This window comes from Anastrepha ludens, chromosome 5, assembly GCF_028408465.1.
Source record: "Anastrepha ludens isolate Willacy chromosome 5, idAnaLude1.1, whole genome shotgun sequence".
Taxonomy (NCBI): domain Eukaryota; kingdom Metazoa; phylum Arthropoda; class Insecta; order Diptera; family Tephritidae; genus Anastrepha; species Anastrepha ludens.
This window is the reverse complement of record NC_071501.1, coordinates 62,631,728-62,645,846: the sequence shown is the minus strand read 5'-3', so window position 1 is coordinate 62,645,846 and position 14,119 is coordinate 62,631,728. Positions and strand designations below refer to the sequence as shown.

Sequence of the window (14,119 nt, the reverse complement as noted above, 5' to 3'; positions counted from 1 at the left end):
CCCATCTTTGCTACACTTAATATCATTTATTTTTCCTTGGTTATAATAGTTTCCTCGCTTTATTCACAAACTGCTTTATATTGTTTATTTACCGTCGAATACCTTCCTCTGTCAGACTTTAACTGTGTTTCGTTATACTCTTGAAGTGCTTTGAACCACATTTTACCGAACGTTTCGCTTCGCCAGTTAAACAAAATCCCTTTTTTATGTAGAGTTTTATTTATTACATGTCTATCTGGCAAGGAATTATTGATTATTTTTGTAATATTAAGTTGTTGAATACGTTTTGCAGTTCGATAAGAAAAACGCAATTTTATAGTTTGAAATGCACTTTATTATTCACTATTGTCTACCTGAGCATCAATACACTTGTTCCGTTGAGACTCCAATTTATGAATTCCATGCCTGAAGAGAAAATCTGGAATGACTGCAAAATACGCTTCCACAGCTGATTTTTTTTAGGTCTGGCAACAGATGGAAGCCCCTAGGGGCCAAATATGGTGAATACGTTGAATGCTCCAACAATTCGAATTTTAACTCATGGATTTTAGCCATTGTAAAAATGCTCTTATGACACGGTTCATTGTCCAATGAAAAATATTTTTCGTTTGCAACCTGGGACTTCTTTCACGTATTTGTTCCTTCAGTTGGACTAAAAGGTTACAATAATATTCAGAATTTATTGATTTACCAGTTTGTAAGTAATCCACAAACAAAATTCTTTAGCCTCTTGTTTTGATTTAGGATCATGGTGATCATCCATAGTGATGAATCGACGCACAAACACCATTTTATTCTTTCGAAAACGCTCAAAATGTTGCTGAGAAAGTCGCATTCGAATGTGTTTTTATTCCATTGTTAGCGACTACGGCACCCATTCTGTACACAGCTTTCTGAAACCCAATACTTCAGTCAAAATATTTCTTACAATGCCCAATGAGATGCCTAGGGCTTCTACTAAATCTCTTTCAGTCACTCGTCGATTTTATGAAATTTCTCTACGATTTCGTTAACGTGGATCGTTTTCAAGGATTGTACGACCACGTTTAAATTCAGCAACCCATCTTTCTATTCCACTTATTGATGGCGAAAAGTCCTATACACTTTCAACATTCGTTCATAAATTTCCGTTGCTTTTAAGCCTTCCAAAAATAAAAATTCAATCACCGCACAATACTTGATTTTTTACGTTGTAGAAAATACCGTGACACGTTGGTACTAAATGATTTGTAATCAAAGAATGAATTGGCAGATTGAAATGAAACCTCATATACATACACTTGCCAGAAAAAGTATCCCTATAAAAAGAAATGAAAGCAACATATTAAGAAATTCATTGTAAAAAAAAACTAAAATATTTTAAACTTTTATGAGAAATGTTTAGTCAGTAATTTGTCTACAATTTCTATACATTTTTTCCTAAGTACATCTTTAAAAATTAAATTTTACAAAACAAAAACAAAAAAAAACACTTCAACGAAGCAGACACATACACATGAAAACATGGATTCACCGTAGCACCGGGCATATTCATACCCAATAACGGTTTTATTTTAGTTTGTAATTGATTTCGCTTTGACTACATTACTTTGGAGTTATTTTAAAGTTTTTGTGTACAAGAAATAGCGATGGCCCTCAAAACTAAGGAAATTAGTGTTGGCGAGGGAAAAATTACTTCAAACTTAGAAATGAAGGCCAATCTTTCCGCGAAATTGGGCAATCCATAGGAAGAGTCACTCTTTTCTGCAGTATGTCGTGCAAACATACAATACAACTGGTTCAATTGTGTCAATGCCACGTTTTGAGCTGACCGCACGTGAAAAATGAACCATATTGCAATCAGTGAAAAACATTCCTCGATTACGGCTTCTCAAATATGTAAAAACATTTCAAATTCCTTTGGCAAGCATGTACACGACGATAACTGTAAAATACTTAAAAAAGATGGGTATCGCGGACATGTAGCACGTAGAAAACCGTACATATCCGAAACCAACAGAAAAAACACATGGATTTTGCAAACGAATACGTTAACAAGCCTCCAAAATTTTGGGAACGTTTTCAATTTTCGGCTGAAAGCAAATATTAATATACATACATATATGGCATTAAAGGAAGAAAACTAGTGTACCGTAAGAGCGATACTGCGCTCGAAAAAAATCTTGTACCAACTGCGAAGCATGGCGGGGAAGGTGTGATGATCTGAGGGGTGTTTGGTTGCGCAAGGGGTTGACATATTTGTTTCTATAGAGTCAACAATGGATCAATCTTCTTATTTAAATATTTTAAAGACTAGCATGATGCAAAGCGTTCAGAAGTTGCAGCTTGGTAATGATTTTTGGTTTCAGCATGATAATGATCCCAAGCATTCGGCATATAATGTTAAGCTCTGGTTGCTGTGTAATACAAATCACCAATTGTAATATATAAAAATTACTAACTAAACATTTCTCATAAAAGTTAAAAATGTTTTAGTTTTTTTTACAATGAATTTCTTAATATGTTGCTTTTATTTCTTTTTGTACGGATACTTCTCTTGCAAGTTTACGTTTATATGAACAGTGTACCAACATAATAAAAAAAATGTAGGCTAGTAGCAATGCCCTCTTTTATCGAACCGCAAAACGTATTGAGCAACCTGGTATCATCTAAATCTAATTTGTTCTTTAGCATTTTCATATTGCTGTCGAATTCTTCCAAATTATTTTCGGTACTAACTTGCATTTTTAATTATAACAATCCTTCAAATTTAAACATAAAGTTACCGGCATATGATCTGACCAGATTTTTTTCTCAACCGTAAACCCAACCCTCTACTAAGCCCAACAGGTTCTGTCCTACTGCACAATTATCATTAACCGAACTACCCATACCTCCTATAAATGTCAGGTTACCGTCTTCATCACCTTCTGTTTGCCCATTCGTAATTACAAGACCATTTAAATTTCAAGTTTCTCTAAATTGTCTTCCGTTTGCATTTATCGTAGCGTCCTTTGATTTCCTCAGATCAAAAATCATCCTCACATTTAAAAATGTCGCCAAAATCTTGCATCGCATCCCCTATCTTATCATTCATGCCCCCTATTATTATTTTATTATTGTACTAATTTTGTAGGCAAGAGTTTTCAAAATTTTTGAATTCTCGAGTCGAGACCTTGCGTTTTATGTAAAGTGTAAATAATTTCAAATTTTCATTTCTGTTTTTACCTATGTTATATCATATGATCATTAAATAAGCATTTCATTCCAATATTTTCTATTCTCTCTTTAACAAAAAAAAAAAACAGCTCCGCCTTTAGCTATTTCGAAACGTTTTTCTCTACATAGTTACCACATCCCATTTTAAATATAATTGCTCAGATATTTCCCATAGCGTGAAATTTTATTTCCTTCAGTGAGCGTTTCAATTAAAATTATGATACCAAATTCATTTACGAATTCCAAAAGTGCGGGAAAGAGCAATTTGTTTCCTGTTTGAGTGGGTTTGATGGGGTATGTGAAAATGTGGTTAGTGTCGTGCGGGTGCCTTTACATGCCGGATATATGTTTAGTATGTCGCGGGCTACAATATCCAGTATTTGCCATGGATGGTGGTTGGATTCCAAGGAAATCAGGGGGGAGCTAGCGTGCAGTTTTGTCTCTTGGACCGCAGCTATCTTGATACCATACCGGCTCATGAAGTCGACTATTTCCTCAATCTTGCTCGAGAGTCCGTTGCAGTTCAGTTGTAATAGCTTGAAACTTCGCGGGAGTGTAATCGTAACTCGGGGGGTGAGGGACGCGTGGTGTTGTCTACGTTGGTCCTGCTGTGCCTTCCGCAAAAGTTGTTGTGGCCTGACGTTGACGGGCGGCCGCGCCACTGGGGCCGGTTGCGGGTGCAGAGCTCCGCAGCAGGGGGCAACGAAGTCGCATGTCCACTCACGGGTGGTGTGCAGGCCGGAGCACCTCCGAAAGTGGCACCAGCCACTGCAAGAATTGCATTGGACTGTTGTCAAGTTCCGAGGAACTACGGTCTGACACACGGAGCAGACTGTGCGGGGGACCAAGAGCTGCTGGTTTTTCCCCGCACTGGGATAGGAGCAGGAGGGTTGCGGGTCAGTGAAGGAGTTGTGTTGGGGGCTCCTTACCGTTGAGGTATTGTTGGTGGCGGCAGTTTGACGTGCCGGCACTGAGGGCGGTACCGCCGTTGAGGCAGGGGCCGCCTGAGGGCGGGAGCAACACGTGGCCACATACCTTGTGGACCACTCCCTATGAGTCTTAAGGCCTGAGCAGGTCTTACGATGGCACCACCCGTTGCACTTATTACACCTAACCGAAGTGGTGTTCGGGTGGAGCCGTTTGTGGCAGCTGCACCAGTAAAATACTTGTGGTCCAGGGTTGGGTTCAACGCCAGCCCTGAAGAGAAGTATTTGGAGCAAACGTGCTACAATGGATTGCTCCTGTGACGAAAGATTGGGGGTGGGATATGGTACACTAGACAGGGCTAGTTTACTGGGGCGGCAGCCCTTGGTCGGGAAAAACCCGAGTCATTCCGGTAACGTAGAACCGGCTGCCATGGGAATGTTGTCATCGTCCACGCTTCTGCGCGATTCGTTACGGGCATGATGAGAGTCTTGTAGAGTGTTAGTTTTGTTCGACTTTACTGCTCAGTTGCCTACTTAGTCCAAATTAGCACTTGTTGGCAAGGAAGATTCTACGTTGGATTTCAAGGCTGACATTGTTATCGGTGTTAATGCTGGTTTCTAATCCGCACGCTCCTAACCATCCCAGCACCACCTCTCCCCGCCCTCTTCCTGCATCCCATCGGTCTTTCTCTCTCGCCTCACCCCTTCGTAATGGTATCACAAAGGACGAATCTTTCTTCGTCCAAGTGTGCCCATTCCCTGGGCAACCATACCAACCTAACCTAACCTAACCTATCGGTGTTAATGCTGGTTTCTAAATAAACGAAGTCCTTTACAACCTCGAAATTATAACTGTCAACAATGACGTGGGTGCCGATACGCGAGTGCGCCGACTGATTGTTTGAAGACAGGAGGTACCTCGTTTTGTCCTCGTTCACCACCAGACCCATTCGCTTTACCTCTTTATCCAGTTTGGAGAAGGCAGAACTTACAGCGCGGTTGATAAGGCCGATAATGTCAATATCGGCATACGCGAACAATTGTACGCTCTTATAAAAAAATGTGTCTGAGCGATTAAGTTCTGCGGCTCGTACGATGCTCTCCAACATCAAGTTAAAGAAGTCACTCGACAGCGAGCAACGTCCTCTTGCAAAGCCGTATTAGTTTTGTGGGGATGCCAAATTCAGACATCGCGGCATACAGATAACTCCTGTTCGTACTGCCGAAGTCTTACAGCTGCGACAGCGAGCAACGTCCTCTTGCAAAGCCGTATTAGTTTTGTGGGGATGCCAAATTCAGACATCGCGGCATACAGATAACTCCTGTTCGTACTGCCGAAGTCTTACAGCTGCGATATACTGTTAGATGGAATAATATTTTGAAGCTTGTATATTTTCGAGCAAAGTAAAGTCTTCACTCATTATGAATTATCAGAAACCCTTGTAATTTGTAATTTAGTTGTAATTTGTGATTTATTTATTTGTCTTTCTTGCTATTTTCAATTCATAATAGTAGTATTTTCATAAATTTATTTTTATTTATAAAATTATTTTTTGCATGGTTTGCTTAATGCTACGATTATTTTATACAATATTTTCTTTAATATATCTATCAATCTATCAATCATTTTTCGGTTTTAACAGTTAATTTTAATCCTTTATATAATAGAGTGTTTTGTGACATACGAGTTCTGTACATATTAATTCTAAAATTTCCTTAAATTATACGGTTGCGCTTCCCCCACATATACTAGTAGCCTTGATAAATATATGGGTAACAGGATATATATCATTTTAAATATGAATAATAAAACATTCATTACAGTTATTTGTAAATATCGAGTACGCATTTTATTGGGGTCCATAAAGAGCACAATAGAATACAACGCATACCCTTGGTTATTGCCTCTAATCAACTAAACCGGATTGTGTGTATGTTGAATACATGGCTACCTAACCAAAAAAAAATGTATGGCGTTATGGGGCAAATTTTCACATCATTCTGCTCACCTGAACGGACATTGTGATGCGTATGAAAAGCTTAAATTGGCGAGATACTCATAACTTATAGTAATACAAGTACATAATAACGTGAATACGCGTTTGGCTCGAAATGAATAACTCAATGTCTAAGCAAAAAATTATATGAATGAATCTAGTTGCGACATAATGAACGGTTGATAAAAAATAAAACAAGCATATTTTTTCTAATGCTGAATTAAGAGTGGGTAATGAGTTTGCATCTATCACATACTAATATTTAATTACAACTTTCGTATTTATGGAAGGTTTTGAAGATTCTGCTTTGTTGTTTGCCATGACTTTTATAGCTTTAATGCTGCTAAATATTTGCTGCAATAGTAAAAACTAACAATTAATAGGACGGGAAATCCTTTTGTTTCATTCATATCGTCAATATTTGGTAACGATGTGTCCATGCACAAATCGTTTATTTGCTGCAAGAGTGTCATAATTCAAAAACGCCGTCGAAGTTTTCAATTTACTAAGTATGCCTCCTAAGTAAAAGTAAAGACATATATCTTCTAGAGAGATGCTGTTAATTGATATCGTCGTGAATTTTTTACACATACGCAGTATAAAAGAAGAGCTAGCGGACATTTTCCGTCAATGTGTATCAAATGTGTGGCAAACAGACATCAACCCAGACAGAAAATATATATTTTGAAGCCAGAAGGTTTTAAAATCAATAAATTGTGCTAAGAATAATTCGCGAAAGCACGAAGCGAAAACATTTCTCTCTCAGATTTATTTATGCGCAGTGAGAGACTAAAGTTTAAATACACCCTTCAAAATTGCAGTTTAAAGAAAAGTACACATTTCACCACAATTGTAAGAATGCAGTTTTATTTCATTTCATAAATGATAGAAAACAAAAAATAGTTTCCTCACTGAATGAAAATTTAAATACGCATGTATGGTTTTTATTCACAAATGATGTAACGTTATATCTGTGGTTTTGATCAGATTTGTTATTTTTAGTTTAGATACATATGTTATTAGTTGTATTTTTATTATCATCAGTGCCAGTTATACACCAAAATATGGGCAAAAGAAAAGAAATAGAATCGATTGTTAAAATGCTAATTATAAAACATTTAAAATTAATTTAATTGTTCCACAACGAGCAAATATTATCGCTAGTACTTCCAATAAGCAAGTTCACTCAAAACCGTGCAAAGAGCAATGCGGGAGAACGGGTACAGAAGCAGAGGAAGACGTATTTAATATGAAAGAAAAATAGGGGGCTTAGATTGGAGTTTGCAAATAAGTTCAAAGAGAAGTCCGTAGAATTTTCTAAAACTGCACTTTTCAGTGATGAATGTGAATTCAATTTTTCGCAAGAAAACCTAAAACAGCGCGTCCCACAAGAAATTCGCATACAACACTAAAACACGGTGTTGGTAATGCAATGGTTTTGGGAACAATAAGAGCAGGTGGCATCGGATATTAGGCCTTTATTGGTGAAAATTTAAAGCCTTGTGTGAACAATTTGGGTTTTGGCCCACATTGACAATTCCAACAGAACAACGATACTAAGCACACCACACTTTCGGTAAAGGAATGACCGCTTTAATATGCCCTCCTCAATCACCAAACCTAAACCCTATGCATGTATAGGAGTTGATGAAACGCAAATTATTTAATGCAGCTGAAACTAGCAAAGATTCGCTAAAAGAAGCTCTCAATAAAATATAGTCAGAAATAACGGTGTCCGAAACGGAGAATGGGGTATTATCCATGCCACGTCGTCTACAAGCAGTCATTCGGTGCGGTCCAACTAAGATTTTTTACAATAGATATTAAATTTAATAAGTTTTATTGAATATAGTTAACTTTTCGCGAGTATTTAAACTTTTGCCCAATGAACTTTTTTGTTTTTGTAAAATTTACTGTTAAATTGTGGTGAAGAAGCTATTTTTCGTTTTGGTTTTCTATAATTTATGAAATGAAATAAAACTGCATACTTTGAGGAAGCTCGGAACTGTCTCAGAAGACGCGCTCTTGGCTTCTAGTCCAGAGACACTTGACGGCAAAGCTGTGGGCCACAACTGTAAAAAACTGCGAAAAAGCATAAGATGTCACGCACTGCTTTGACGCCCAAACCAGCCAAACGCGCGTTCAATGAGGTGGCCCGGGATCCCCTGCAAACTCCGTTGGTGGACGAACTAACGAACCACGGTAAACCTGCGTTGGAAAGGTGGTCCGAAATCAAGGCACGGCTGTCTCGTATTGTCGTTGATCACGCTATGGGAAGCCCGGAGGGTCAAGTGCCAGGATATGCTTCAATGGAGGTGGTTCGTGGATACAGGGTGATTTGTTCTTTTTTTAACAGTAATAGGAGCCACGTCAGTGTAGGGTGGACCACCGGTCGTCTGCGTCTGGCTCATATAAGGGTAGGCCCAGGAAACTTGCTGTTTCGACAGGTTGGGTCCAGAGGGAGAGGGGTGTTAGATGAGTCGGTTTTGAAGGGCATGTGAAAAGAAGGTTAGTGTCGTGCGGGGTGCCTTCACATGCCGGACATATGTTTACTATGTCGGTGTGTAATTCTGCATAAATAGGAGTTTAACCTGCTACAGTATCCAGAACGTAATTGTGCCAGTGTTACACGTGTCTCACGGGGGAACTGGAGCTCTTCATCTGCTATAGGTGGTGGTTGGACTCCGATTACGGCAATCACAGGACGGGAGCTTAAGAAGGTGGTGACCTTCTCCCGGTGAATATCGTTTAATGACTGTCTAAACACTGTCTGGTCCAGTAGATTTCGGTCAGTTCTGTCCTGGATATCGTCGGCGTAGTTTAAGAGATGTCTCCTGACGTGCTTAGGAGGCTCAAGCAGGTGTCTGCAAGGGTGACTGTTTGCAGGAACTGTTTGCTGAGCAGTTTGTTGTGCTCATTACAGGGAGCATCTGTGCCTCATTGTGAAGGTGTTGAACAGGGGACATCAGGAGGCAACCAGCCGCCAGGTTATACTATTTATCAGACCTGCGCTAACAATTGTGATGTCAGGCGAGCTGCTGCAATAACCCACTGCCCTAGTGGGGCGTCCTCGTTTACAGTGCGGAATGACGAATCGTCTATCTGCTCTGCCAATAATTGTCCCCTACGATCGGGGGGCAACGTAATTAGTTTTCCACTCACGGGTGGTACGCAGGCCGGAACATCTTCCGAATGTGACCATTGCAAAGCTGCATTTGACTGATGTCAGGTTCTGACACACGGAACAGACTGTGCGGGGGGCCAAGAGCTGTTGGTATGTTCCCGCACTGGGGTTGGAGCAGGAAGGAAGGTGATGGGCTAAGTCGGGGCAGTTGTGTTGCTCCCATAGGCTCCTTACCGTGGAGGTATGGGTTGTGGTGGCGGTTGGTAGTGCCGGCCTATCAGGGGGGTTATAGCCGTTGAGGCATCATATGCCTGCTGGCGGGAGCAACACGTGACCACATACCATGTCAACCACTCCCTATGTGTCTTAATGCCTGAACAGGTCTTAAGGTGGCTTCACCCGTTGCACTTATTGCACCTAACAGAGGTGGAGTTCGGGTGGAGCCGTTTATGGCATACGCAGCAATAGAATACCTCTGACCCATGGTTGGATTCAATACCAGCCCTGAGGAGAAGTATTTGGAGCAAGATTGTTGCAAGGAGTTGCTCCTGTGACGTAAGGAGTGGAGTGATACACTGTTCACTAGACAGGGTAGTTTACTGAGGCGGCAGCCCTTGGTCGAGAAAAAACTGAGTCATTCATGTCATGTGCATGCAACTAGAGGAAGCCGGTTCTACCAAAAACGACGGCGCTAATGAGCAGCATACGGGCATGCAGCTTAGCGCCTCTAAAAACGACCAATAAATATGGGTCTCAAGGTTGTCCAGATCAATCTGCAGCACTTCAGGACTGCAACGGACAACCTAACCGTTCTCCGATTTGAGGAGGACGTAGACATCGCACTGATACAGGAACCCAAAGTGCGGAGTACTGAGGTAAGCGGATTCTCTCTCAAAAACTACAATTTGTACTATTAGCGGACACAGGGTAACCCCAGGGCATGTACTGTAGCAAAAAGACATTTAAACATAGTTTTAATTCCATCCTATAGCTCATCGAATTGGAGGCTGCTGACGGCGTCAGAATCAAAATTGCCTCCGTCTATATGGCACACGATCAACCAGCACCGCCTGACGAGGCATAGCTTATGGGGGAGTACCGAAACGAATGACCAATGTGAGTCCTTATACAATATGAATTTATCATTAATACTAACCTAACAGTATGTAACAGGGGTACTACCCCGACTTTTATATTTCCATGCACGGAATGCTTTAGAGGAGGGGCGGAAGTAATAGATTTAATATTACTGTCTGAAAATACCTCAATAAGGGTAGAAAATTGGAGGGTCTCAAACAAAAAAGCCTATTTCGGACCATAGCTACATAGATCATCTATCACCTGGATCTTGAGGTAGATCCACCTTTGTGTTTTTTGTCTAAAATTTAAATAAATACAATATATACCTAATAGCAAAATATTTCAGTTGGTAACGGCTTGCTGGGTAAGGAAGATGTAAATATTGTTATTGTTATTTTCAAGAAATGTGAAAATTAAACAACAACTGTTAATGCCGATTTTGTTTTTTCATTTGGACGCTCTTAAGTATTGATTTAAAACAGTCCCGAACGAAGTGATACAAAAACACATATTTTGTAAACAATTATACCATGGAATGGACTAAAAAGTGGAAAATAATTTTCCTTAGACTTTTAGACTGTTGATAAATTTCGACTTCAAAATATTAGCAATAGTAACTGATTGAAAAGTAGTAAGCGTTATTTTTTTTAAGCAGTTTTATTAAACATTTTGGCTTATACAACTAATATTCTTCAAAATAGGACCCTTGAGCGTCAATACACCGCTAGTAGCGGTCCTTCCACCGCCGGAATCGCGTTCAATTCGGCTGTCAAAGTTTTTTGGATCGCCTCGATGGAGTCGAAACGCCTTTTTTTTCAGGCGCGGGAACAAGAAGTCCGGAGGGGACAGGTCTGGGCTGTAGGGAGGGTGGGGAAGTACCGGTTTCGGTACTCGTTTTGTTTAGCTTTACGCAAAATTTGATCGATTAACGTTGCTCCAACGATCGCTGCATTTTCGCCACTGCAAAATCCTAACACACTTTTAAAACAGCTTTCACGCGCGGAGGGATGTTGACTGCACCGCTGTTGCCAGCGAACTGGGGCCGGTTTCGAGTGGAAGGGGAAGGGTCCAACGATCATTTTCCCCACCAGCCGATTCCGTTGATCGCTTGGCAGACGCTCCGCGCGAGGAGGCTCATTACTTTTCAATCAAACCCTATATACAATTTTTTTCTAGTTTTGAAATGCACCCCACGCATCTAATAGACTTAAATTACATCGGATAAGCAAGAAAGTCGATTGCACATTAAACGTCACAAAAGACGCCGAAAGATTAGATAACAGTTTTTTAATTTTGATTTGGGGAAGAGATTATGAGAGGAGCTAAAAAATAATTAAAAACCGATATCACACGAGATCAAACGGGTTCCTTAAAAAAAAATTACTATAAAACGGTTTGTTTAATTAAGTAGTACGAACATGTGAATTTCCTTTTAGTAATGTGTTTTAAAATTGATTTCTTTATGTTTCGTATTCTCAAATAAACAAAATGTGATATTACGAAAAATGTGTATATTGTAACATCGCTGTGTTAGAAGGAAGGACTAAACTTCTCGCTTTGATTTTTAGGAACCCAATCAAAAAACAACGAAAAAAGTTAACAGAAAATCGAATTTATTTACATATATAATCTTGCAAAAGTCGTTGAATTGTCGACATTGACTACGACTTATTGGCATCGCAGGTTTTCATAGGTTGTAGAGTTGTATGTTTTTAGACGTATGTATACAGCAATGACTGCTATTGTGTTTTTATTTTGTCAAATAATCAAAATTTTACTTTTTGCCAATAAACTACAATGAAGCAGTATTTTACATTATTATCCGAGTGTCTGCACATACATATCTGTGATAATTAACACGATATTTCATAAGCAGGTATTGTATTATCTTTTCATGATCCGTCCAAGCGTGCCGTGAAAAGGAGGAACCGGTTCGTGATAAATATGTATGTATGTTTTTACCAATAAATGCTTAAAGATAATTTGCATAGTGTTGGCTGTTGATTGCTCTTTTGACGCAATTTTAAAACACAACAATTTCCAATTACCGTTAACTACAACAAAAAATTCCACTCACCCATTGTCCATACATATATGTATATGTAAATATATACATATGTAGACATAAATAAGACAAAATGAAATGTTTGTAAATTGTAGACATTCCAAAGTTTTTGATATTTTTGATTAATGTTCTCAACACGAAAGTGACAAATTGTTGCAACAAATGGACCCTAGTTCTAACAATTTTCGGCTGTTTATAATGAATTATTTTCAAGACCCTCTCTAGGTAGTTTTAAAGTTGAGTCACTTCCCTAAACACGTTTACACATAATTAAAGAAATGTTACCCAGGAACCATACCATCCCACTCGTATATAATCACTGAGTACGAAAATCCAAATAACTTTTTTATCCTGTTGTTTCGAGATATCGCCAAATAACGGATTTGAGTTAAAAATATAGTAGATCATAACAACTTTTATTATCGAATTTTCATACTCAACGACCGATTTTCGTTCTTTGGTTTTTTTGCTGCTATGAATATGAACTCATAAGACTTCGTTTATTTAGAAACCAGCATTAAGACCGATAATACTGTCAGCATTGAAATCCACATTGCCTGGTCACACTTTCCAGACTTCCACAAATGGCACGCACGTGATATTTGAGCCGCTTTCGTCTTCAGCTTTATTTTCAATCTGATATTTTTCTACATTTTAAAATGTTTGCCTCATTCTGCCATTACAGCTGTTGGGTTGCTTCGCTGATGTGCTAAAGTTTAAGTATAACGACAGAGCTGAAAAACATAGCATTTTTAACCCTTAACGACTTTCATACAAAAACGCTTATACATACACATGCACGTAAAAGAAAAAAACAAAGAATGCAACCTCATTGTTACATACTTTATTTAGTTATGTATTCTACATCGGTATTATTTGTACATGTATGTAATATATGTATTCTAGTATTAGTGGACTGCTACTGCTACTTCTACTGCATTACACAATATTTATACAAGTACAGTAGAAACGCGATTCTTGCACGTAATGAAAACCGGACTCGGTGAAAGTTTCGAGGTTGTCACAAGTACTGAGATAAAAATTAAAATGGTAATTTTACTGATAGCAATCCAAGTTTGTTTGTTTTTATTATATATATATAATTGGCGCGTACACCCCTTTTGGGTGTTTGGTCGAGCTCCTCCTCGTATTTGTGGTGTGCGTCTTGATGTTGTTCCACAAATGGAGGGACCTACAGTTTCAAGCCGACTCCGAACGGCATATATTTTTATAAGGAGCTTTTTCATGGCAGAAATACACTCGGAGGTTTGCCATTGCCTGCCAAGGGGTGACCGCTAATAGAAAAATGTTTTTCTTAACGGTAAACACTACGAGATGGTTTTAAATTTAGCTTGAACATTTTCAAACACAAAATACAGCTTGTTTTCTGATCTAAATAAATCAAACAACTTTTATTCAATTTTTGGTGAGCTAGGTTTTGTTTTCCACACCAGAAACAATTGCAAAACTCCTAAGTTCAATACTTTTCAGTGCTCGAAAGCGCCATGGCAAAATATACATGTATTTCAATAATGATAATCTTCTTGAGGATTCGGGCCTCTCAATCGATCAGGCAAGAGTAAGTTAACTGCGTATACATACTGTTAACATACGTACATAAATGTTAAATGTATTAATAAAACTTTATATTCGCATGAAATCATTGTCTTGCGTTTTATTCCATCTCGACCCGCTATTATTGGAACACCTTTATTGTATGTTTTCTCCA

At 38.9% G+C, this 14,119-nt stretch overlaps 1 protein-coding gene across 16 annotated transcripts in view; it reads right to left on the bottom strand.

Moving 5' to 3' along the window:
• LOC128864190 (rap1 GTPase-activating protein 1) overlaps positions 1-14,119 on the bottom strand; it is a 101,831-nt gene that overhangs the window by 74,846 nt on the left and 12,866 nt on the right. The window lies entirely within an intron of this gene.